We start from the raw sequence: 23,840 nt of genomic DNA on the forward strand, positions 1-23,840 counted from the left end.
TTTATGGTTTAAATATGAACTTCACTGTATCTAAAATCTATTTTCTAAAAGTCTCCTTTTCTTATAATTTACAGGCATAAATGTTGATATCCTATTATATGACATTATTATTATATTATTAAGGATCTTGGAAAAAAAATCTAATTTGATTCAGAAGGAACATTTATTATTTTTATTTAACTAGTGGGCTACTATTTACAAACCCTATTGAAACGTCTCTAAGAAACACAATTGTTCTTTTTAATTCTGTCTTGCCCTCAGACCTGATGGATGCTGTTTGCCTTTATCATTGTTACGTATCGGGTGCAGGGGCGAGCCCTTGCTCTGAACTGTGTGTTGCATTTCTAATACTCTCTAATACGCCTTTCCCAAACTCTATCCCCAAAGAGCAATGTATAAAAACAGCTTCGGTCATTCTCTCCTTGATAGGAGACTTCTCAGAAGCTTTGGCAGGTTGTGAACTGTTATGTCTCATAAAGCCTATTCTGTCGTGTTTTCACTCACTTGCTCTCTTCCCTTTTCCCCTTTTGTCTCGAGGATATGTTGCCCTTGCACTGTGCCTGTGTTGTCTCTTTGCCTCGTGTTTTACTCTAGGGCTTTGATCCTCTTGTTATCAATACCGTGCACACACTAAAATCAGCTCCCTTTCAGCCTGAGCCAATTGCTAACAGGAAACACAAATACAGAAGCCAGGAGAGTTTATGCCAGAGTCTTTCTTCTCCACCCACAAGGCAGCAAAATGTTTGGCTCCGTCCAACAGTAGCCCAGAATATTTTGCATGCTCAAATTCTTCATATCCTCTCATGCTATACCGCAGTCATGTAATAGGAGCGTCAGGGTGACAGCATAAAAACAGTACTCTGGCAGGCTGTGACATGGCTTTTCATATTCCTAATTTTTACCTGAAAAAACAGGACAAGAATAATGTATACCTCCATCCTAGTGCCATAAGGGCTGATAGACTGAAGGAGAACATCTGAGAGGGCATGTAGGCTCAAATCAAAGATTGCTTTGTCCCTGGATCATGGCTCTAGCAATGCCAGTACAAAAAACTCTCAAAGAAACTCACCCTGCAGGGGCTAAGCTTGGCACTGTTTACAGTGATGCCTGCATTGAAGTAGGAAGGAGCACCGATCATGGCAGAGACTGTATGGGAAGCACACAGGAGATCAACCCGTGGCTCAAACCTGCAGAGCTTGTTGACTTCAGCTCTTGTACTGACTACAGCTCTATGAGTAAAATGAGTTGTCATGATGAATTGTGCCTTCTTAAAGCATCAACTTGTTTTAGCTATTGACCTGAAAGCAGTTATTACCATGGCTACCTTTATGTCAGTTTTCAGCCCTGCTGAACAAGTGGGCGGTAAGAACTAAGGGGCAGAAAAGTGTGCGAAAGTGTATGCTTAAGGAGAAGTGCAAGAATGAAGGGAGTGCAGGTAACACTTCCCTCAAGAACCCTCCCATTCCTCACCACCTTCTTGTGACCTTTCAGGAACCTCCTGAGGAGGGACGGCCTCTGGCAATGCAGCAATCTTCCATGGATTTCTTTCCATGAATTTAGTCAGTTATCACCAAACAGGGTGTGTGTGTGTGTGTGTGTGTGTGTGTGTGTGTGTGTGTGTGTGTGTACACCACAGTGCTCCAGAGGATGCTACCTCTAAGCAGTGTTGAGTGCAAGACCGTCTACACCAGCTTGCTGGGGCCAGGCTTTTTGCCTGGTGTGCTCCACAGAGATAGTTTAAAGGCCGTTTCAAGTGCCTGTTCTACAACTGTAATGTTTTCTTTTTCAAGATGAAAGACGTCATTCTATGTGGGAAATGACATATTGTCCTGTAGAATATCTTAATTTGGAATGGGAATTCCTGCTGTCCCTTAAGTGGCCTCCATGTTAATTCGCCTATTAGCCTCTACTGGCATTTTTTGACTGAAGTCCTGTGTTTCCTACTGCTGTAGAAGCTTAAAGCACTTCTCTTCAGCTTCTCACACACTGTTGAAGCCTGGCTTACTGCCTCTGCTCTTACACTCTTACTAACGTACTTCATTTTGTAAAGAAATAAGCATAGGGAAAGCAAAGTCACGACTGTTGTTGCTCCAAATTGAAAGAGAATTTCAAATCAAGATGGAGATCATCTTTGCCACATTTTCCTTTAAAAGCAATGCTTACTTTGTTTTATTAGTAAAAATTACCTCCGTGACTACAAGAAGCAAGAAAATAATTATTAAAAAGATATTAATAAGAGCACTTCTGACATGTGCATGAGTTTGGACTGAGATGCTTAAAGGGTACTTCACATTTATCTTAGTTATGGTTCTAAACTTGTAAGATGATGAAAAATAGTATTTCTCTTTAGAAGGAGCGGGTGGTGCTAGCTATTAACATAAGCTGGAAGTCAAACAGTACTATTTAATGTCTATTTGTAAGTGAAAGACTAACAAGCAGATGAGGAATGAATGTAGGTCAGAGAAGCGGGTTAAAGAAAACTGTAATAATAACTGGCTACATGGGTTGGTTAAGACAGTACTGATACCAAGTATGAGGACCAGAAAAATAACTTAGTATCTAAGTAAACTGTGCATTCTCACAGCAGAACAAAATAGCAAACATTATGATTATGCTTTATAGCTCTGTGGGCCCCCTGAGAAGCTCTGTGTTTCATCCCAGAGACATCCTGCAATACATAGTGTACTTATTACACAAATAGCTACCACTTATCCTTGATAATAACGCTTTCAAGGCATAACTGACTGAACTGTAAAAAAACCATCTGGTCAAGTGCCTTTTTAACATGCACAGACACAGGTTCACAAAGCACCATAGATTATTTCCATAAACTACAATTTAATTGTCAAGATTTAATTAAGAAATAAATCTGAGCCTTGGGAATAAATGGTATATTCTGGGGTACTGGAAAGGCAGGCTGTCTGGCAGGGCAGGGGCTTAAAAATGTCCTCAGTGACAGATAGCTGTCCTTCCAGCAGTGAATAGTGTAAGGATGGCTGAAAAAAAAATTAAAACAACCAGAACAAAGAACATCCTCCTTACATATAATGTGCATGATAGTTTTACATCATTCCCATTCTTATGACCATCAGCCAAATTATGTAACTGGTTTTTGATTTTATGAAGCTGAATATTGCAGTCTTGAAAATCCTGGGAAAAGGACGCAGATTTTTCAGCACTATGAAATCACCATTTTCCTGTATACTTTTCTGTTATTGTAAAAATTGCACGCCTCTCCTTTCACAGTCTCATTATCACTGCAAGGAAGGAGGGATGGCCGCAAGAAATTGTATTATGATTATTACATCTACTGCAAATACATAAAAGGATTTATTTGATACAGGACTTTTTTTATTGTACAAGGAAATTATCTGACAGGCAGCAGGAGAGAAAGAGAAGGTTTATTTTTAGAAAGAGAAGGTTTATTTTTAAATTGTAGTGATCTAAAATAATATTCATATGAAGGTTTGTGTATACTTATATGAATTACTAATAAATTTTGAAATAAGTTACTGAAGCTGACAGAAACGTCTATAAAATTGGGAAATAGTGAAGCCTAAAAGACATCTTGACATCGTTCTTGGACACAAACTAATGTGATTTAAGAAATGTTTCTGCTGTAAACCTAATGTGTTAAAACTAATCAGTATTTACTGTATTGTCCCTGAAGATAATAAGGAGGGTTCATTATCCTTTTCAATAATGCAAAGGTAATTTTAGCTGTCAAAAGGTTAGAGTCAAAGACCTGTAAAAGAGTATCTCTCCCAAGTAAAATCTAAAGGGACATTTAATTTCTTTCTGTTCCATTACTTCCAAGGAAACTGTTTTGAAGCAAATAACGAGTTCGTGAGAGTGGTAGACTTCTGACTTGGTCTTAAACATTCTAAAAGCTTTCTCAAGAAAGTTACTCTTTGCAATTTTTAAAAGTATAACCAAACAGTTTTTTTTTTTTTTTCAGTGTTAAAATGTCAGTTGCAATGGAGTCCAAGCAAGAGATTTCAAAATGCAAATTGCCTTAAGCAAAGTTCAAATTGTTGTGATGGACTTATGCTTAAAATATTAAAAATGTATTTTATGTATAACTTCCAGGACTGTAACTGTACTGGCTGGCCCCAGATGTTTATCACAGGGAAGGAGAATCATAAACTCAGATAAAATTGATGAATTTTAATTTCCGCAACTAATTGGATTATTCGAAGATAAGTCATTGCACTGAGAACTGTTCAGAGATGAAATGCATAAGCAAAACGCTCTCCTCTAGTTTTCTCACTCAATATATTGCACGATCAGCTGATAAGGCCCAAAAGCAAAAAATTCTTGCTGTAAGAAAGATAAATTACAGAGAAATTCTACTGTAAGCAGTGGAAGTACCTGCAAGCATATTATTAATAACAAAGGACAGGTTGCATGTCCTATTAAAGAATTCATGAGATGCTGGCTATAAAGTTATTGAAACTGCAGCATTCATTGCCACAGGATGTTGCAGCAGTCAACAATATAAATGGATTGAAAAAGAATGGTGGCATATTCATAGATAAAGCTCCAACACTGCTATTGAACATGATGGCTCTGCATGTAACCTCCAGCTCAGGAACTTTTGAGCCATTTTGATTAGGTCTGTCCTAACGTGACTGTGTTGAGACTGCCACAAAGGTCTGACCCAGTATGGGTGTGTTGGTTGTGTGTCACTGAAAAGATTCTGTACAGGGACATGGAAAACCTTATTTCTGTTGGCTCGTAGCAGCAAAATATAAAGGACTTAACAGGGACAGTGTTACAGTTAGCATAGTGGGATCCTTGTATTCAAGCTAAAAAGATTTTGCCAGATAGTTAATAGACTGAAGCTTTTAGCCTTGGAGAACCAGACTGAATCATCTTCCACTGTCTCCTTGACTCATTCTGCAACAAACAAGTGGTCTGGCTGAGGATGATAAAAGATTGAATCCAGCAGCATTTTCTTAATTGTGGAAATGAAAAGCATAGCTGCAGTTGAGAACTCAAAAGTATCACCTGTAAATTGTAATCACACAACCGTGACAAAAGTAGCAGTTTCCCATTTAGTGATTATTTCTGTAGCGTGGTTAGCCAGAGGCATCTGTCATTTCCATTCATCAGCATCACCATTTGTTTCACTTGCCTCTGGTTTAAACTTTACCTTTCCTGGGTTGAGAGCAATGAGAGGGAGAGTCACCATCGATTTTTGTATGATAACACTGCGATGTTGCAGCTACACTAACTATAACTCATACCATATGGAGATGCAAAAGTTGTCACTTAACGTGAGTCACTTTTTATGTGCCTCATAACGAATGAATGAATAACAGAATGAGAGGTCAATACACCTCTCACAAAGACACCGGGGTCGATAAGTTAGCCTGACACTTTAATCAAGTTCAAGGCGTAAAAAGTCTCTAGTTAGCTTTGACTTCCTTAGGTTTTCTTCCATATGGTGTGGGTTTTTATAGTTGGAGCTTAAGATAAGCTCAGGAACATGGGTTCTTCCCTATTTTCCCTAAAATTAGTAATTTAATGACACTATCTCCTTCAATTTCAATATTGAAGGTATCAAGAAACATGTTTCGCCAATATTTTGCAGGTTAAAAGGATAATTTGACATAGGTAGGGCTATATGCTATGATTCTGGTAGTAAATCCGAGGGCACATAGCCTAACTGCAAGTGACCGTAATCCAGCTACCTAGAACTGGCAACAGCAGCAAGGAGCCAAAAGCCCAAATGCACACTCTCACTTGGCCTTGCTCTCTTTTCTAGACACTGTAAATAAAGTGAGGAGAGCATGAGATTCCTTCAAATCCATGCAGTAGATGCCTACAAAGTTCTTTTTCTGTGCTTTGGATGGAGACAGACACTGATGAAGGTGTAAAGCGATATTCTTGCTGGAAGGAAAGCTTTCTTATCTCCTGGTGATTGTTTTTCAAAATCTTGGCAGAATAGGTCATAAATGAGGACTACTATTTGATTTATTCTAGAGACAGTTTGCTAACGCCTTGAACGATCACTCTACTTTCCTACACGTCTCCTAGGTCTCTGCTCAGTCTAATTATCATTGCAATTGGAAAAATCTGTGAGAACTACTAGGATGGAAGGACAAGGGAAAGCTGGAAGGGCTGGAAAACAGATATGTCTGTGGGGAATGAGTTCCCATCCTGGTAGTCAGTGAATCCAAAAAAAAAAAAAATCACACCAGAGGGGACAGGGATGGAAAAAGGATTTTAAATTGACTGGTCCCCCTACCAGCAGAGTCAGCTGCTGAGGTATAACTGTCACTCGAGTAGTTTTGCACGTGCACTTTTAATCCTGCTCATCATGCCAGCAGCCACTGAAGTTCTCTTCTGGTTTTTGCCTTTAATGCAAATGCAGGCTGAAACCATAGCTCACTGTCAGCAAAGGCGGCTATGCTGCTCCAACTGCTTTTCAGACTGAAATGAGGTTGTTCTTAGTAAAGGTCATTAGTCATCCTGTTTCCAAAGGGATTGAAGCCACACTACTTAGCCAGCTTCAAGCCATTATGTATAGCCCAGGGACCTCTGGCTACAGAAAGATATGTATGAGCTCAAACAGTTGCTTGCCAAAAAATTTCAGGAATGTGAGTTTACAACTTAAAGTGCACTTGACAGAAGGCAGATGTAAACTATTAAATCCCTATATAAGTGAATTTCTATTGCCTGGCATAACTACACAAGTTTCTAAAGGACTTTAGTTAAATCGGTATAGTTTAACTAGCTAAGTTGGGCCCCAGTTATTTTAACAAATATTTTTATGAAAAGCCTTCATTTTTCCCAAAAGCTCTTTTCAGAAAGGATCATTTGCTACTCTATGCTTGTTCAGTACAAGATGGGTTTCTATGCACTGCTGTAATAACACAATTAAGAATAAATAAGCCACTCCAGGATAATTCTGTACAATGTAGTGCATAGACCTTCACATTAGATATAATCATGGTTTATACTGTGTAGCTGTTAGTTAGAATCACTTAGTTACAGGGGCACGCTGAGGGTTAGATTCTATTTATTACATATGTCTGTAGCCTCCAAATCATGCATCCATTTTCTCCGTTTGAAACAGAAATTGCACATTGTCAAGGTTTGGGTTCATGTTTATGCCTTTTGAAAGCAGCAAGGGAAAAAGACAAATCCTGAAACAGCAACATGTCTTGTCAGCAGGGGCAGAAAAGTTGTGAAATCTTACCCTTTCTTTTCATGCATTAGTTCGAAATCCATCTGCCAATGCAGAATGTCAGCATCTCGCCATCAGAATTATTACCAAATGGTCAGTTTATATTATTTTAACTACCCACCTTAATCCACACCAGGTTTCTCAGCTCCTTCCTTATTTTATGTAATGGATTGGTGCAATAACTGCTAATTACTAAAATCTGCAAATTATTTTTGGAGGCAATGACCAAGGTGACTGAAACCAAAGGGGTTTGAGTATGGGTTTAATGTCTCCTCATGGTCAAATGCAGCATTTCTGTAAGTTTCAATTTCCTTTTTGTAAGTTACAAAATATAAACCGCTTAATGATAAAATTTGTTTTAATCATAATATATGATTATATTTGAAGCACATAAATCCAAATTTATTAGTTTTTTCTATCCTGCTGCTGGTGCTTTTGACACACTGAAAGGGATAATGTGTCTGATTCTCCAGCAGTGTAAGTATTTGTAGTTAAAAAAAAGTCCTCTTCCAAAATGATGGAAATACTATACCCGTTTACGACTGTCCTCAGAAAAATGGACATTTCTTTTGCCTGGTAGAGTAAACGGCAAGCCCCTTTGTGTTCTTAACAAGTACAGGATTAAAACTGTTTTTCCATTTGGTGCATGAGTAGGCAGAGATCTAATTAAGATTGTCCAACAATTTCCATTCTAAAGCCCTGTTCTCAGTAGTGTTTGCTAACCTTAACCAGCTGGTTGACATTTTCAGTCCACCTTGGGTTATTTTTTCTTAAAGTAGGAAAAGAAGGGAGAAACATTTATTGGAAATATATTTTAGTCATTTTCCCAGAAGATATTTTTACAGAAGCAGCCATTGAAAAGTTAAATTGTTTTTACAATTGTTTTTGCCCAAAGTATTTGTGAATATTTTTCTTCACTGAGAAATTCTAGTAGACGTTGAAATGACCTTGAAATTCAGAATAGAATAATTCTGCTGGTAAAAGGCATGGCCTTAGCATCGTTGTGAAAGCTCATTAAAATCTGAATGTTTGAAAAAAAATCACAATATGAACAGGCTTATCAGAGACTTGATAGATTTCAGAAAATAAGTTCTAAAAAGACTCTCTGTGCTAACTTGCTATTTACTCACAAGAAAAATACAAGGCAGTGTATTTTATTCAGTCATCCCATTTCCAGACCATCAGCAGTCTCTTAGGTGCTGCATCATCTCTAGTATATCAACAGCGTGATTCTAAAGTATCCTACTTTGTCAAATGACACTATATTAGCAGATTAAGCATTAAGAGCTGCTCTGGGTTACAGTCATGTTCAGAAACCTGTAGGATTTAGAATACGTAATATTTTCATTTGGCTGCCATGCATTTTTCGACCATGGAGGCATTGATCTTTCTTTCCAAAAGATGCCGGGGAAGAAATTTCTGTTGTGAGGCCCACTCTTTCAAGACAGTACTTACATATAAGCTTTGTTTTTATGGATTATAGCCCTTAGCTGTTATGAGAGATGGGGCTTACATCAACAGAGACCTTTTTAAAAGCAGCTACAATGAGGACTCTGGAAGTGTATAACAGGTATTTTGAGGTATCACATGGATTTGTTCCTTCCCTAAATAAAGTTTACCAGTTTTTCTTGAACAGATAATGTTTTCTGTTCCCATGCACTGGGGAGATAGCAGAATTTATTTCCATATGTTGATTTGGTCTATGACTTTAAACTTTCGGTTATTTTTTACATGTTCACACTATGTTTCTGATGAACCATAGTTCTTCCAGGAGTTATCCACTCCAGCTAGATGTGAAAGTTTCCTGGAGGTGTTTCTGTCCAGGGAAATAGCCCTCTCGAGTTCTCTAAATGTTCCAGCTACTGTTGGTGGGATTCATTTCACCCTCTTTTAGGTGTCTGCAACAGGATGCTTCTATCTGTGGTAGATAGGTACCCTTGGGCACCTTAGGCACTCTTTGAGGGCAAAGGAGTGAAGTAAATACTGGCGTGAGATTCTGCTGGCCTATTTTAGACACGGGCTGTTGAACCAGATGACTCACACCCTGCAAGCGGCTGTTTCTTTCCACTGCCAAAAAGGAAGCCTGAAGTGATTGGGTCAGGTAGCCATATCTGTCTTTGGTCAGGTGAATCCTATCCTAAATCTGCAGCTGCCAACTGTCTAAGCTTTGTCTGGGAATGATAAAGGATTTATTTTAATTTTCTATTGGGAAATTGGTAAGCATTATTCAGTTAGACAGCAGAAGTAGATTCTAATATAGAAAAGTTGTGATGTTTAGTATCTTAAGAATCCATCATTGGAGGTTTTATGGAAAAGAACAGAAATTTCTATTTTCTGAAGTAGATTATAAAGCAACAGAAGAGATCTGTCTTACAATTTCTTAGGTCCTGAGTAAAATCCTAAATTCGAGTGGTTATGTGCTGACCTTTCAAAAGGGAATCTGCTGAGCACTGCTGTTCTAGCCCTATCTGCAATAGCAGATTTTAGTTTAATTCAACTAAACATGCTTAGCTGATGACACTATCATGTCTACATTGGGCAAAATCTTATCAAACATAGCAATAATTACCTTCATTTTTGGAAACATGTTTTGAAAGCCTGAGCAATTTTTCCCCCCCATAATTATAAATGCACATATTTTACAGAAACAGCAGTAACTTGCCTTCCCTCAGCTCAAGTTTAAATGACCCTATTCATTTGTAGCTAAAATTATCCTCCCTGGAGTCCACTGACTTCAGTAGAACTATAACCTTCATGATTTCAGCTGATAGAGTGTACTTCAACTACAACCTATAGCAGTGATCTATTTCTTGCACTATATGATAAAGAAGCAATTGGCAAAGGTCAGCTTTTCAGATATCTTGTAGAAATGTCATTAAGTATAATCTTCTGAAGGGTTCTTTTCTTCCTCCTCAGGACTGTACCAAACGTATGAAATTTCTGATTGAAGTACATCATCTCAAAGACTTTGTTAACTTCAAGTTAGAAGGCTCCAGTATGATGAAAATAATCTCAAAGTCAAATTTAACAGGTAGGAATTTGATAAAACTCTTTGAATAGGCTATGCGTCGCATGAAAGAAAAATCATTTCTAAATTATCAGTCCTTCTGAATGCAGCAAAGACTGCTAAGTTTTGAGTGGGTATCAGGGAAAGTCCTAAATATCTGAAGAAAAGCGGGTCTGCTCATGCTAGCATTTTATGTTAAAAGAGGCAGAGAATAGGTCAGAATGAATCCCGCCTGCAGGTAAGGCCTACCCACATTTCAGTTTTCCATTTTTAAAGCCTAACTCGAATGACTTCTTGTTAAGCTGTCAGAAGACTAAAGATGAGTGTGTATGTCAAAACAGTGCAAATACAGGGGTCAGTGAACAGAATGAGTAAAAATCCAAGTGGCCAAGAATTTGGAATGGACTGTACTTCAGTGTTGGGGAAAAACATATACCTATCAGCTTTGTTGATGTCTGCAGACTGTGGAAATTGTTTTAGCTGAACCATCTGTAATAAGTGGTGACTTACTGTATGAACATCTCTTTTGCTGGCTTGACAGACTGCCATAAAACATAAAGGTGGCCAGCAGGCAAGTAATAGTGGTCAAATGCAAAGTCAGTTAAAAAAAAAGAAAGTTGCATATTATATTCGAATGAATTACACAATGAGAGGACAAGCTTATGTCTTTGTCTTGCTAAGGGGCTTGTATTTGTTAAGAGTGAAACAACGTGCTTCACAACCTTGCCATTTCAGAGCATCCTTGCTATCTGTACACAAGCAACAATACATGAGCTTGATAGACTGGCACTTACAATTTGCATTACATTGCCCTTTGGGAAGGACTAAGGAACCAGAGAGTCTTCTTGCATATTTTAGAAGAATCTGTGAGCCCGAATGATTTGCTGGCTTCATAATCGTTCGTGACGCATTACCATGATCCTAGCCTTACAGAAGTCTGTGCAACCTCTGCAGCATTACAAAGGTCACTGGATCTAGGTGGCTGCCAGGAGACTGGGGAGCAAAGAACGTACAAGCTCTGAAGACCTAACGGTTGAGCTATGTCCAGTACTGCAGGAGTCAAACTCCTTGACATATCCTCAGCTGAGATACAGATGAACCCCTATCATGTGAATTTGTCAGTCAGCCCGATCCTACAGGACGCTCTAGTCACTCTTCACAGGACTTTCAGTAAAGTACTATCAATTGCATTGAACTGAGTTGAGAAAAAACCAGCAAGATGCAAAACTAAAAGTAAACCCAAATATAATTTGGACAGCTTAGTGTCTGGCCTGCATCCCTGTGAAGAGCTTATTTAGCATGCATTTTTATGGACCGCTCTCAGCACAAGTGATAATGAGCACCCCATGAGATCACAAAGAAAAAAAGATCTGAGTGGATTCATGCACAAATAGATTGTGACTATTTGCATGGCTAAGAAAAGAGGAAATGGCATAATGTATGCCTACCTGATGCTGAAAGATGCTGGAGCTTAATGCATCAGAGAAAAGATTCAAAAAAACCTCGTCCTTTTGGAACACTCTGCTGTAATGTATTCCAAGGACAGAGACTTCAAAAGCTAACTGCTGTGCATTGAACTAGCTTCAGTCTTGACCTTACTGAGGTATAAGAAATATATGAATAAGATGTGCAAGTCTGGTCTACAAGCACTCTAATAACTTAAATGACAAATGCTGATAAGTACTTTTCCCCTTCATGCCTCAACTTTACTCAAAATCTTCTATTAAAATGTACAATCAAGTATTTAGACAATTGCATTTTGATTTGTATCTACTGCCAAAACAATATATCTTTCAGATAAGACTTTCATGCGTTATTCTTAATAATAGTATTTTAAATTAGACGATTGCTTCCATCAGAAAAATAAAGCAAGATAGCCAAGAAAATCGATATGTGCCTGAACACAGAAATTCATTAAAAAAAGAAAGTATTAAGCATCAAAGTTAGCAATATTGAAAGCAGAGACTGTGTTTATGGCTTACTACATCAAAGGCTGTTTTACTCTTTTCAGATATCTTTATTTTTTTAAACTCAGAAAACAAAGAAAACTATGGCAACTCACTTATTTGTACATTGCTGTAGATGTATAGGACTTTTCTAGATTTATAGTACACAAAAACTGGACCCGAGGGAGGTATAAGGAATAATCCTTTATTTTACTTATGTAAGTAAGAGTATTAATGATTGCCCTTCTTCCAGTACAAAGAAACATGTAATTATTCAATAATGACAAACACCACCACTTGCAGAAGGCAATTTGATGTAATCAAGATACTCTGCTTTCTATTTTCCATCCTGGCCTCTATTTAATCTGGCCTCTATTTAATTTGCAGGTAGTGTATGCGCTACCTGTATTTATCTTAGAAATCAGTTGCCCTTATAAAGTCTTTTTTTAGAAGAAATATTTGAAGAGGTGCATTCTTTGTTTTCCTCATTAAAGTATTTTCACCTTCTCCAGACTATAAGAAGTGCTAGTGCAACCTTTCAGTTGCATTGTCTTTTCCTTCACTGCTTATGTTGTTTTCTTCCTTCAGTAAGTCGACCTAGTATTAAACAAAAAGTGGCATTAACATAAAAGGAATATCCTTATGACACTCTCCAGCAGCCCTCTCTGCCTACTGAGCTGTGCTGATTCTCCTGACAGACTGTGGGAAGTCAGGAATACAGGGAGGGTTTACAGGAGAAGCTGACACTTTTGTGTATTTCCAACCAGATACAGGTTTTGTAATTCTGATATCTGGCTCTATTGACTCCCATAACTATGAAAACACAAAAGATTTTTTCCTGGGACAGAGCAGGCTTTTGCTGGTGGAGCACAGATGGCATAGAAGTGCTTTATATGACACAAACTGTTACGAAGCATTTGGTGCACTAAAGTATGCTGTCAAAGACCTGTTGTCTCTAAGCTGACAGTCTGTCATTGTCTTTTTGAAACTAGCATACAACCAGCAGACCCCTTTCCATCAAAAAAGCCCTGTTTATCCTTCTCCTCCCGTTTTCCCCCCTAGGTAACTTCCTGCTGTCAGGATCCCTCTATAATGTTATCTTAGATACTATATTAGGGTTAATGAATAACTCAGATTTCTCTTGATAAATCTCTTGATAAGAGAGAAAGTAGGGGAACATAGGAAAGAGAAGCTTTCAGACCAAACATTCTTCCACACCTGAATCCACTGAACTTCCCAGGTATTAGACAAAAACTCTTCATTTTCCTGTATTATGAGCACAGCTGCGCTGAGAGGAGCTGAATCCCCTACTTACAGTTGATTGGGAAGCTGCTGGCTTTCAAAGCTGAACCCAATATGGAGCATAGCAAGTATTTCACACAGGCTAGTCTGCAACTCCCAGGCTGTAATTCCATTTTTTAGAGACAAACAGCATCATTTGCCTTGCTGTTTTCCTGAAACCTTGACAGTTACTCTGCTTTCTAGCTGTAATGAATTTCTCTTGATTTACGATGCATTCTTTATCCCTTTCTTAAAAGATAAATTCTTAAAAGATAAATTCGACAGCAACAGGGTAAGGTCCCAAGTCAGAAGAGCTCCCCTTCAGCATGTACCTCCAGTACTTCTTTCATTTAGCCCCTAATTTGGCAATTGGGAGAAATTGTTGGCCAAGATAAAGCCCAGAATAGAAAGGATAAATACAAAATTACACCATCTTTGTCTATCTCTGCATATTCTTCATGGGGTCAGGAGATGTTTTCAAAGCTGAAATTGTTCTGAATTCTGACCCATTTTTCACTAAAATCTTTGTTTCCTTAAGAGTGCCACGCATCAATTAGATGATTATTCTGCTGCTACAAGCACAGAAGTCTTGTCTTGCTGTGGATAAGAATTTTAAAGAGCACCTTGCCAGCTCTTTCCGCTACCAAGAGTGTAGACACAGTCCTGAGAGATACTAGCACTCTGAACTTCTGTAGCTTGAAGTGAGTGCAAGGAGTGCAGAACACATGAAAACATTAAACTTGTCAGTAGGCTCCATGTCTTTCTGCAGCATGAAAATAATGAGATTAAATATCCCAAGAAGAATTTCTTAGAACATCAAACAGTGGCGCATTTCTCCGTTCCCTCTGAGTATATGTATAAGCAATCACATTTAATGTTCATTTGTTCAGACAAGTAACTGCTGAAGATTTTAAGTTGTTTCTTGGTACTTTATTTTGCAGATGCCTCAATATTAATAGGCAGTTTTATCTCCTGATGTTGTCGCATGAAGTTTTGCCCTTTTGGTTTTAAATTTTGTTGCATTTAAGCCAGTTTAAAGTGCTTTATGAGGTGCTATCATTAAGCTGTTGCCTTTTAATCTTTATGGGAAACGGAATTGGAGGTTTGATTTTTTTGTTGTCATTAAGAAACTACATTTATGTGAGCAACTCGTCCTGGATGCCATCTCTAAGCATGTAGAGGAAAAGAAGATGGATCAGTAGTCAGCATGGATTCAGAAAGGGGAAATCGTGTTTAACCAATCCAATAGCCTCCTATGATGGAATGACTGGCTGGGTAGATAAGGGGAGAGCAGTGGATGTTGTCTACTTGGACTTCAGCCAGGCTTTTGACACTGTCTCCCATCACATCCTCCTAGGCAAGCTCAGGAAGTGTGGGCTGGATGAGTGGACGGTGAGGTGGACTGAGAACTGACTGGATGGCAGAGCTCAGGGGGTTGTGATCTGTGGCACAGTCTAGTTGGAGGCCTGTAGCTAGCGGTGTCCCCCAGGGGTCGGTACTGGGTCCAGTCTTGTTTAGCTTATTCATCAGTGACCTGGATGAAGGCACAGAGTGCACCCTCAGCAAGTTTGCTGATGATACAAAGCTGGGAGGCGTGGCTGGTACCCCAGAGGGCTGTGCTGCCATTCCGAGGGACCTGGACAGGCTGGAGAGATGGGCGGAGAGGAACCTCATGGAGGTTCTCCTTCAAGTAAATGCAGGTCCTGCACCTGGGGAGGAATAATCCCATGCCCCAGGACAGGCTGGGGGTTGACCTGCTGGAAAGCAGCTCTGCAGAGAAGGACCTGGGAGCCCTGGTGCACAGCAAGCTGACCATGAGGCAGCAGTGTGCCCTTGTGGCCAAGAAGGCCAATGGGATCCTGGGCTGCGTTAGGCAGAGTGTTGCCAGCAGGTGGAGGGAGGTGATCCTGCCCCTCTCCTCAGCCCTGGTGAGGCCACATCTGGAGTAGGGGGTCCCATTCTGGGTTCCCCAGTACAAGAGAGACATGGAAGTAGTGAAGCAAGTCCAGTGGAGGACTACAGAGATGATGAGGGGACTGGAGCCTGTCTCCTATGAGGAAAGGCTGAAGGAGCTGGGCCTGTTCAGCCTGGAGAAGAGAAGACTGAGGGGGGATCTCATCAACGTGTACAAATATCTGAAGGGAAGGTGTTAAGAGGATGGGGCCAGACTACTTTCAGTGGTGCCCAGCGACAGGACAGGAGGCAACGGGCACAAACTGAAACACAGGAAGTTCTATCTGAACGTGAGGAAAAATTTCTTTCCTGTGAGGGTGACAGAGCACTGGACCAGCTTGCCCAGAGAGGTAGTGGAGTCTCCTTCGCTGGAGATATTTAAAAGCTATCTGGACACAATCCTGTGCAACATCTCTAGGTGATCCTGCTTGAGCAGGGGGGTTGGACTAGATGATCTCCAGAGGTCCCTTCCTACCTCAACTATTCTGTGGTTCTGTGATTCTGTGATACGGGAAAAGTTATTTCTTTGCAAAACTGCACTTGGAAAAAGGAGAAAGAAAAACAAGCATGTGGTGTCATGAAATTACCCCAGGCCAATGCAAAAGTGACTAGTCTTCTCACAAGATGTCTTTTTGATGAGTTAACATCAAAAGATTTTGGGGTTCAGCTAGGCACCAAGCAAAATAATGAGAAGTGCTGTGCTTTTCATCTTCAAAGTGTATTTCGTAGTAGAGCTATATTCACCTGCCTATGAAATGAAGAGTTATATTACCTCAATTGTTTTTTTCCCCCTCTGTTGAAATGGATGTTAAGGGTTTAAATGTGCAAGGCTGCAGAAAAGGTCAGTCAGGTCTGGGAGTGCAGTGTATGAGCGTCTCCTCCAATACCCGACCCACATAGGCGGCGCGGTACATTCTGTGCTTTTTCACAGTCATCCTTCCATCATCCACTGCCCCTTTTTTAGACTGATTGTCCTTTCTGACTTCTCTTCCCTAGCAGGTCTAAGCTCTCTATTGCCCTCCGTGGTCTCATTTTGCCCAGTTAAGACCTGCAATAACTCTGTAGTTCAACCCTCACCTGGCTAAGTTTGTCTCCTACTTCTTTCTCTACTTTAAAGCACTACTTTACAGAAAGGTTAATCTCACAGCAGGCTCAGCAAAACTCTCTATTCAAAATGCTTTGCAGATGTCCTGTGGAAGACGCAATTAAATGGATCTGATTACCCTTAAATGAGGTATATACCTCATAAACCAACCTATAGAGTCTCTACATATGAGGGCAAAAGCAGCTCACCATCTTTCATGTTTGGAATAGTCTTGAAGCCTGGGGATTAGAATGGAAGTAGGAATTAATTCACTCTTAGCAATACTACAAGGCACGTACTATGAAGCAAAAGGTCATAAATCTAAATTGACTGTTTAAGTTACAATGAGAGATCTCTATTTCAGAGATGAAATAATCTTTCCAAAGTTCAAATCTATAATTTGTAAGGTTTCTTCAGCTAACCAGTGATGATTCTTTAAAGGTTTACAGGCTAGTGTCAGGAAAATCCCACAGAGTTCATTTAAGAACATAGCTGGTAACATCTGAAATTCTTTATAACATTGGGCTAAAGACCAGTAGAAACCTTGCAGGATTTAACACTCCAGAAATTGGTTCCACTGGAGGAGCTCAAGAAACAGAAAAAAATGACTTGGACTTTTCTGAAAGTCCATAAAAGGAAGAGGAGGAAGTGTATACTGGCTAGCAAAGGCAGCAGGTCCAGCTTATGATATGCCTTTAGCACCTAAGTGCATCCTGTGAGGTGCTGAGTACCCTCAATTCCCACTCCTTGTAGTGAGAGTCCAGGGCACTTTGCATTTTGCAATATTTAGGCCTCATATTATTAAGTGGAGGACGTGAATGTGCCAGAGTGTGTGTTCTTGGAACTGCAAGGCATTGTTTCTTGTTTAACCAAAAGAGGTTTTTTTTCTAGACAGCAGTGGTCTCAATAAGCAACTGCCTAAAGAAGCAATATACTGTAAACATGCACTGCAAAAACCAGAAAAATAGCTCTTTACCAAGAAAAGGCTGATTTAATTTTAAATATAAAATGGCTAAGATACTTAAAATGTAGAAAATGCCAAAGGCAGTTCTTGTTTCAAAGCAGAAGAAATATCAGTAAAACAAATGAACAAAAGAAAAGACAAAGTGACAAAAGAAATAAGGAAATATCATTGATTTCCTGGAAAAAGGGATAGAACAAATCCTTTTTCACATATTGTAAAATAAAATGGTAATTTATCCAGAATATGATTCCACTAAGATTTGACCCTGACTTGATACTGGATGAGTTCTCACAGCATAAAGCTCTCTGGGGTAGATTATTAAGATGCTTATAGACCTACTTATTGTAACATTTACATGACACTGTGGCCTTGGTCTGGATAATCAGTGGCGTAGTTTCTTGTGGTTGCCAGCAACTTTTGGGCAGTTCAGGTTTCACTGTCGCTAAAGGAAGAACAGTGGCCTGATGGAAAGCCATGGAGCCAGCAAATCTTGTGTTATAACTTCAGTCCCTGTGTGTTGAAGAACCACAGAAAAGTAAAAGCTGTTAGCGTTTTTATATACACCACTGGTATATGTAAGACTTATGAAATATTTTATGAAGTAGTCTCTCTCTCAATACAGAGAATTAAACTTCAAAATGTAACTTATTGGCAGTAATAGTAGAGTTTAAATAGTAAGGTGAGTGCCTGTGCTCTCTTTCTGTCCCCTCCCTCCTTTGGAATTGAGAATTCTCTATTTCTAGGCAAGGCCAGAAAGGATCGAAGGTAAAACTCTTCATGAGCTGCTACAGGGATACACAGTACTAAAGATGTAATGATATACTCAACCTACTATCAATAACCATGCAAGGGATGATCGGCACCAGCTGATCAGGCCTGAGACAGAGAATCCCTCTTGCCTGGTTTAGCTTGGAAGTTGTTAGCAGTACCACTGTCTGCATCCTCTTCCCTCAACACACTGCAGCGGACATGGCAAGATTATGTTCTGTATGAGAGTACTAGGTGTGTAGTAGTACTAGGCCTGGCATGATTTTAGGGTCTTCTTAAAATGCTCAAAAGGATTTCTCTTTCAGAGGCTACCTTAAGGGTTGGAAGGAGGGGAAGCTGGGCTCTGATTCCCGTTTGAGACCTCATATGCTGTTTCACTCCGAGGTAAGAGTTTACAGTCATCATGGTTCAAGGTTGTGCTTACCCACCTTAAAGTTTCTTTTTTAATTTGTGGACGAATAGAAGGCTCTGTCCCTGTCAAAATCTAGGTCCTTTTCTTGCGGGCTTTCCCTCTACAGGCTATCCTTTCCTCATCCTTCTTTCATTCCAGCTTTGGCATCATCATGTTTTCACCCTCCTTATCTTACCTTTGTGTTGTGTGCAGCCAGCTGTCTGGACTCAAGCCCTTCCCAAATGCACTCCCTTTTTCCCTGATGATCCTCTACTGCAAAAAGGGTTGTTTCCACAGTACGTGTGTTTATGTAGGTGAGACTTTCCCAGTTGGCAACACCATCCAGTGACCTCATTCTTGTCCAAATGGAAATGGTGAGTCCTCTGAAGTGCTTGGAGGTCATTTGGGAGTTTAGATCTAGCCTGGTGGGCTGCCAGGCATTCCTGGGCAGGCAGTTTCGCAGGCTGCCTGCAAGCGCTTTGTAAGACTTTGTCTGCACGGGAGGTGTGGATGAGGGAAACTTGGCTGATATAGTAGTGTGGATATAACTTTTTTACTGCCCATCATTTTCAACTTAATTAGAAAGGAAGTATCCTGGGATAAGGACCTAGTGGGTAAGCACATTTGCTGTAGTGCAGGGCACATTCACTGAATGAACATCTTCAAGGAGAATCCAGCCTAGCCAGCAGGTGAAATTCATCCTGGATGTGATTTCTTTTAGCTTTCCACAAACAGTCAATAAAATAGGTAGTAGTCAATCAGTAACTAAGGCTATTTCTGGAATAGTGATTCCTATAAACTGAGAACAGAGAGGAAGTCGTTACAGAACTGCTTAAATAATGACTTTGGGAACCATTGATAGGTAATTTACAACTAAGGTATTTTTTGTTCTGGCAGGACTTCGCTGGGCACAGAGAAAAAACCCTCCACGCCAAAAATCCTCCATGCCAAAATCCTATGAACTTGCAGTTTTGTTGTTTAATAAACAGAAGCCAAGGTTTTAACAGGTGAACAGGTTTGTCTTGTTCATATTGGGAGCTAATATTTCTAACTATAACCTAAACCTCTTCTTACTCAACATAAAATCATTTCCCATGTGCTCAGAATTCCAATAATCTCTATTTATGCATGGCAGCAACTTTAGATAGTTGCAGCAGAAGTATTTCTGCACCTGCTTCCACCTCTGAAGCATATTCCTTACTTCCACACCTTCTGAGGCCTGAGACTTCTCTCACTTCATGTTTGAATATTTATAAACTCAGGTTTAAGCCTGCTAATAACCAAAAAGTAAAATTATCAGTTCCTCCTCCTCTTTTTCTTAGCAAAAACATTGATATTATGAGGACTCTTGTCTTGTACAAAACAATGGATAAAGTCCTTTGAAATGTGTGGAATACAAAGGCATGTTTCTTTGCTGTTAAAAATAGCATCTGCAATAATTCCATGGCAAGACTAAAAGTGATTTCCTTACTGTGTGGAGGATGCTCAATAAGACTTTTTAAGTGGTATCTTGTGCTAAGATAATTATGGGAAAAAAATAAACTTTACATGAATCTGACAGCTGTTGCAAAAGCTCAACTGGCAGCACCATTCGCTATAGTCCAGAAGACCCAGGTTCAGAGTTGCACACAAGCTTTTTGTCTTCTCAAAAGCCAGCAGGAACTGGAAGTGGCAAAAAGAAAATGACAGCCTTAGTGCAAAGGCAAACAGATATCAATCTGTGATCTTGAGCTGAGCTTGTTTACAAAAAGGGGCAAGCAGTTTGAAATAGATAATACTTTCCAGAATGGCTGGATGTTCTTAGTTGGTTGAGAATTCTCTTTTTCTTTTAATTTATAGCAAATGCATTGAAAGTGCCAGAAAATGATGGATCATTACAGTCCTTATAAACCTCAAACATGCATGTGGCATAGCTTTTTAAAAATAACTTACAAAACTGCCTTGGAGGAGAAGAAAAAGTTCATAATAATGACAGCACACTGACGGAATATTAAAGAAGAAATCATTATTCTCACTTCAGGGGTTGACAATGGCCAGAGGGTGAATGCATAGAATAGGAAAGAAGAGCCTATGTTCAAATGTCATAAACTTCCGGCCTTAAATGAAGGAAAAAGAAATATTTTCAAAATATGTTTACTTTGTATAGGCATAATAGTAATAATGATTAAAGAAATCTATCTGGACCACAAAAAGTGTTTCTGAGCTTGAAGCTGAGGATGCAGTGTTACATGATATCAGCCGTGTTTAAATCAGTGATCTCTTTCAAATGTTAATTGCCTTGAATTTAAATGAAACCTTTGAGATCTGATGGTGAGAAAGAAGGTGGCAAGATGAACCATTAACAGCAAGTGAAGGGTTAAATAGGTAGAATGGTCTCCTTTGTGAGTAATTTTTTGCTGACAGTTTTTAGGACACCATGGAATTGCGGAAGCAAATCTGATGATTGCCACTGTTTCTTTTACTACCTAAAGAGAATAGTATCAGCTCAGAGGCACCACTGCTTTTGTATGCAATTGATTTTGCAGGCATAAAAATTGCACTCTCAAACAAGATCTCAAGCCCATAAAAGAATAGCAATTAATTGAAAACCCACTTGTTTTTCTGAAGATATTTAGTTCAAAACAAACCTTCCTACACAGTACATTTTCTGTTTTTTTTAGTTCCTTCTTTGTTCCTGAATGATTTTGTGAGAAAGAATGAATTTTGTTCCATCTGAGTTTTTCTTCCCCTTCTATTTCCCATGTGAAGTACCAATCCTCAGATAGCTTGTATGAAGAGGATTAGACCATGTCATCACTAATTGCAGATGCGGATTTAAAGCAGGGATTGGCAGGAGGAGCAGAAAGACAAGATTGCCCCACCTGTCTTGACTCAGACTGCCTGGATGCTCTGCTTCTACCTCCACCGCTCCAGGAAGCTAGCCTGAGTGCCACATCTGTCATCATCTTACCACAAGAGAAAATTTGTTCTTTTTTAAACAGGCTGAAGGACTAACTTTCCTACCATACACTAGTCCTGATGATCCATTTCTACCATGTCGACTACACAAATCTAGGCACAAGAGAAGGAGAAATTGTAAATAGGAATCATTTCTAAACTCAAAAAAATCCCCAAATTATAACTTTTGAATTTGATTTTTCTCCACAAAATGTTTATTGTTTTTTTAGACTGTAAACTTCTGCACACTGTCATTGTATCTTCACATCTACCATAACAGTGTGAATGTGGAGATAGTGAGGGTAACATACAAGTCCTAAACATCTGCAGACATTACTGTTACCTAATGTCAACAACGAGTAGCAATTTAACTAATATGTTTAAAGAATTACAAAACTTAAGTAGCACTAGAACAAAATTATGTCAGCCTGCGTTTCCCCTTGTTTTGCCTCAGGATGAATCAATTATGAAACACAAAGTAATGGATATACATTTATAACAATTTAGGGTTCCAGGTACTTATTAACCGGGACTGAGAGAACTTTCTCTCGTAAAGACAAATGTTATATAATAAAAGGCTTAAAAGCTGCCATATGAGTCTGTGAACTACTCAAGAAGGATGCTTTATATTAGCAGTTGCATTCTTTGATGGGTGGAAATCTAACGAGGGTGGAAATCTAACGATGGGTGGAAATCTAACAAAATCAGCAAGGCCAAGTAGTCAGCATTTTAGTTCTTTGGTTGCATCGTTCCTCAGTAAATTAGATAAACAGAGCAGAGAAGTTAACATAAGTGCCACTTCATCTGCTCTTAAAACCAATTCCTTTCTTTCAAAGCCTACCTTCTTCAAGCCTTGCAACAATACGAAAAGGTGACTCGGCAGTTTCAAAAAATGGCCAGGCTAAGTCAGAAGGAATTTAACTATCTTCAGGCATCTAATGAATACCACACAGTTTTTTCACAATTTTCAGGACTTTCTATCCAACCTTGACAGATCAGGAAACTGGTAAAGACAGCATCTTGATTAAGACTGAGGAAGAGCTTTAACTTCATTTTTACGGAGAAAGGATGATTTTAAAATTCTACCTTAATTGATAAAAGTAAAGAAAAACCACGTAGTAAACTTACGTCCTTGTCAACCTATCAACAATGTTGTAAGCAAAGTTCAACTCCTCTGTGTGTCCCTACCATACCAAATTTGGGGCTTTCATTCTGACTGAAGAATATGTTTTTATCTCTAGGTCATCTAGAAAGAAGCCTGTGGTTTTAGTAAGGGAAAGGATTAAATGCCTCAATCTCCTCAAATTTAAATGAAAAGTTTCAGTTATGTTAAGCAGAGTTGTTGATGTAACATTCTGATTCTCAGTCATCTGAATTCTTGATATATGCGAATATCTCTGCTATGAAAGCAGAATTACTAAAATGACTTAGATTTTCTTTGGTCATTTACTTACTCCCTCAGAGCACTTCCAGTAAGGGAAACCAGCGATTAATTGACAAGAAGCTGTTCCTGAGGAGAGGGCCAAGGTTTTATTTATGTGTCATTTCTTGATTGGTGTAAAAGCTACAGTAGATTTACGGGCTCTCTCTCCAGCTGAGCAATGTCTTACTTATCAATAAGGCATGCCTTTAAAGCAGACAGAATGAGTCCTGCATAATACCGTTTAACTGAAGAGGTCGTATAGCTCAAACTTTCCTGGAATGGTGCCTCTCTTTTAATGTATAGTTGTTAGCAACGCTGGGCTTTATTTAGAGACACTTCTTGGAAAAGGAAAGGAAATCTTGCTGCAAACTTTTATCGGTGGCTTGGCAACTGATCTGCAGGCAGACAACTTTTGTGTTAGTTCATCTTTACTATCAGAGTTTGGGGTACTGGGCACTGCAGTGGCATACAGAAACCTGCTCAGATTCTTTACCTCCTCCTTCCCCATGTAGGTGCTGCTGTCCAGATAGCTTGTGGGGAAAGTTTCCTGTATGGGGCTCAGAAATAGAAATAGGCAGAGTTAGGGCCAGCTAAAGGCATTGATGATTATATTTGTTTTCCAGAGGAGGCAGAAAGAGACCCTATAGACCTAACACAATTGGTCTTGGGAAATGTTTCTATTATCTTTCACTAATTGGGATCACTCTATTTGGAAGGTTTTTTTGAGGATAAATGGCTTCAGCCACTCTAGGCCTAGAAATTTTCCATCATTCCTTGATCCGTTTTGACAGCAATGCTGGGTTGGCACTGCAGGAAAATGGAGCGAGTGGCTGCCAGGGAGAAATAGGGAGGAATACCTGAGCAGCATGCGACTAGCGTGAAAGCTGCCCC

At 39.4% G+C, this 23,840-nt stretch overlaps 1 protein-coding gene and 1 long non-coding RNA gene across 4 annotated transcripts in view; one reads left to right on the forward strand and one right to left on the reverse strand.

Annotated features, from left to right (window-relative positions):
* Nucleotides 1-23,840, reverse strand: part of HTR1F (5-hydroxytryptamine receptor 1F) — a 134,642-nt gene that overhangs the window by 62,469 nt on the left and 48,333 nt on the right. The gene's annotated exons all lie outside the window — the stretch shown is intronic.
* LOC138061285 (uncharacterized) overlaps nucleotides 1-23,840 on the forward strand; it is a 93,757-nt gene that overhangs the window by 52,662 nt on the left and 17,255 nt on the right. Inside the window, exons 3-4 of the long non-coding RNA XR_011134959.1 lie at nucleotides 10,112-10,226; nucleotides 18,504-18,582. This is a non-coding gene — a long non-coding RNA (uncharacterized lncRNA). The remainder of the gene's footprint in view (nucleotides 1-10,111; nucleotides 10,227-18,503; nucleotides 18,583-23,840) is intronic.

The sequence above is a fragment of the Struthio camelus genome, chromosome 1 (assembly GCF_040807025.1).
Source record: "Struthio camelus isolate bStrCam1 chromosome 1, bStrCam1.hap1, whole genome shotgun sequence".
Taxonomy (NCBI): domain Eukaryota; kingdom Metazoa; phylum Chordata; class Aves; order Struthioniformes; family Struthionidae; genus Struthio; species Struthio camelus.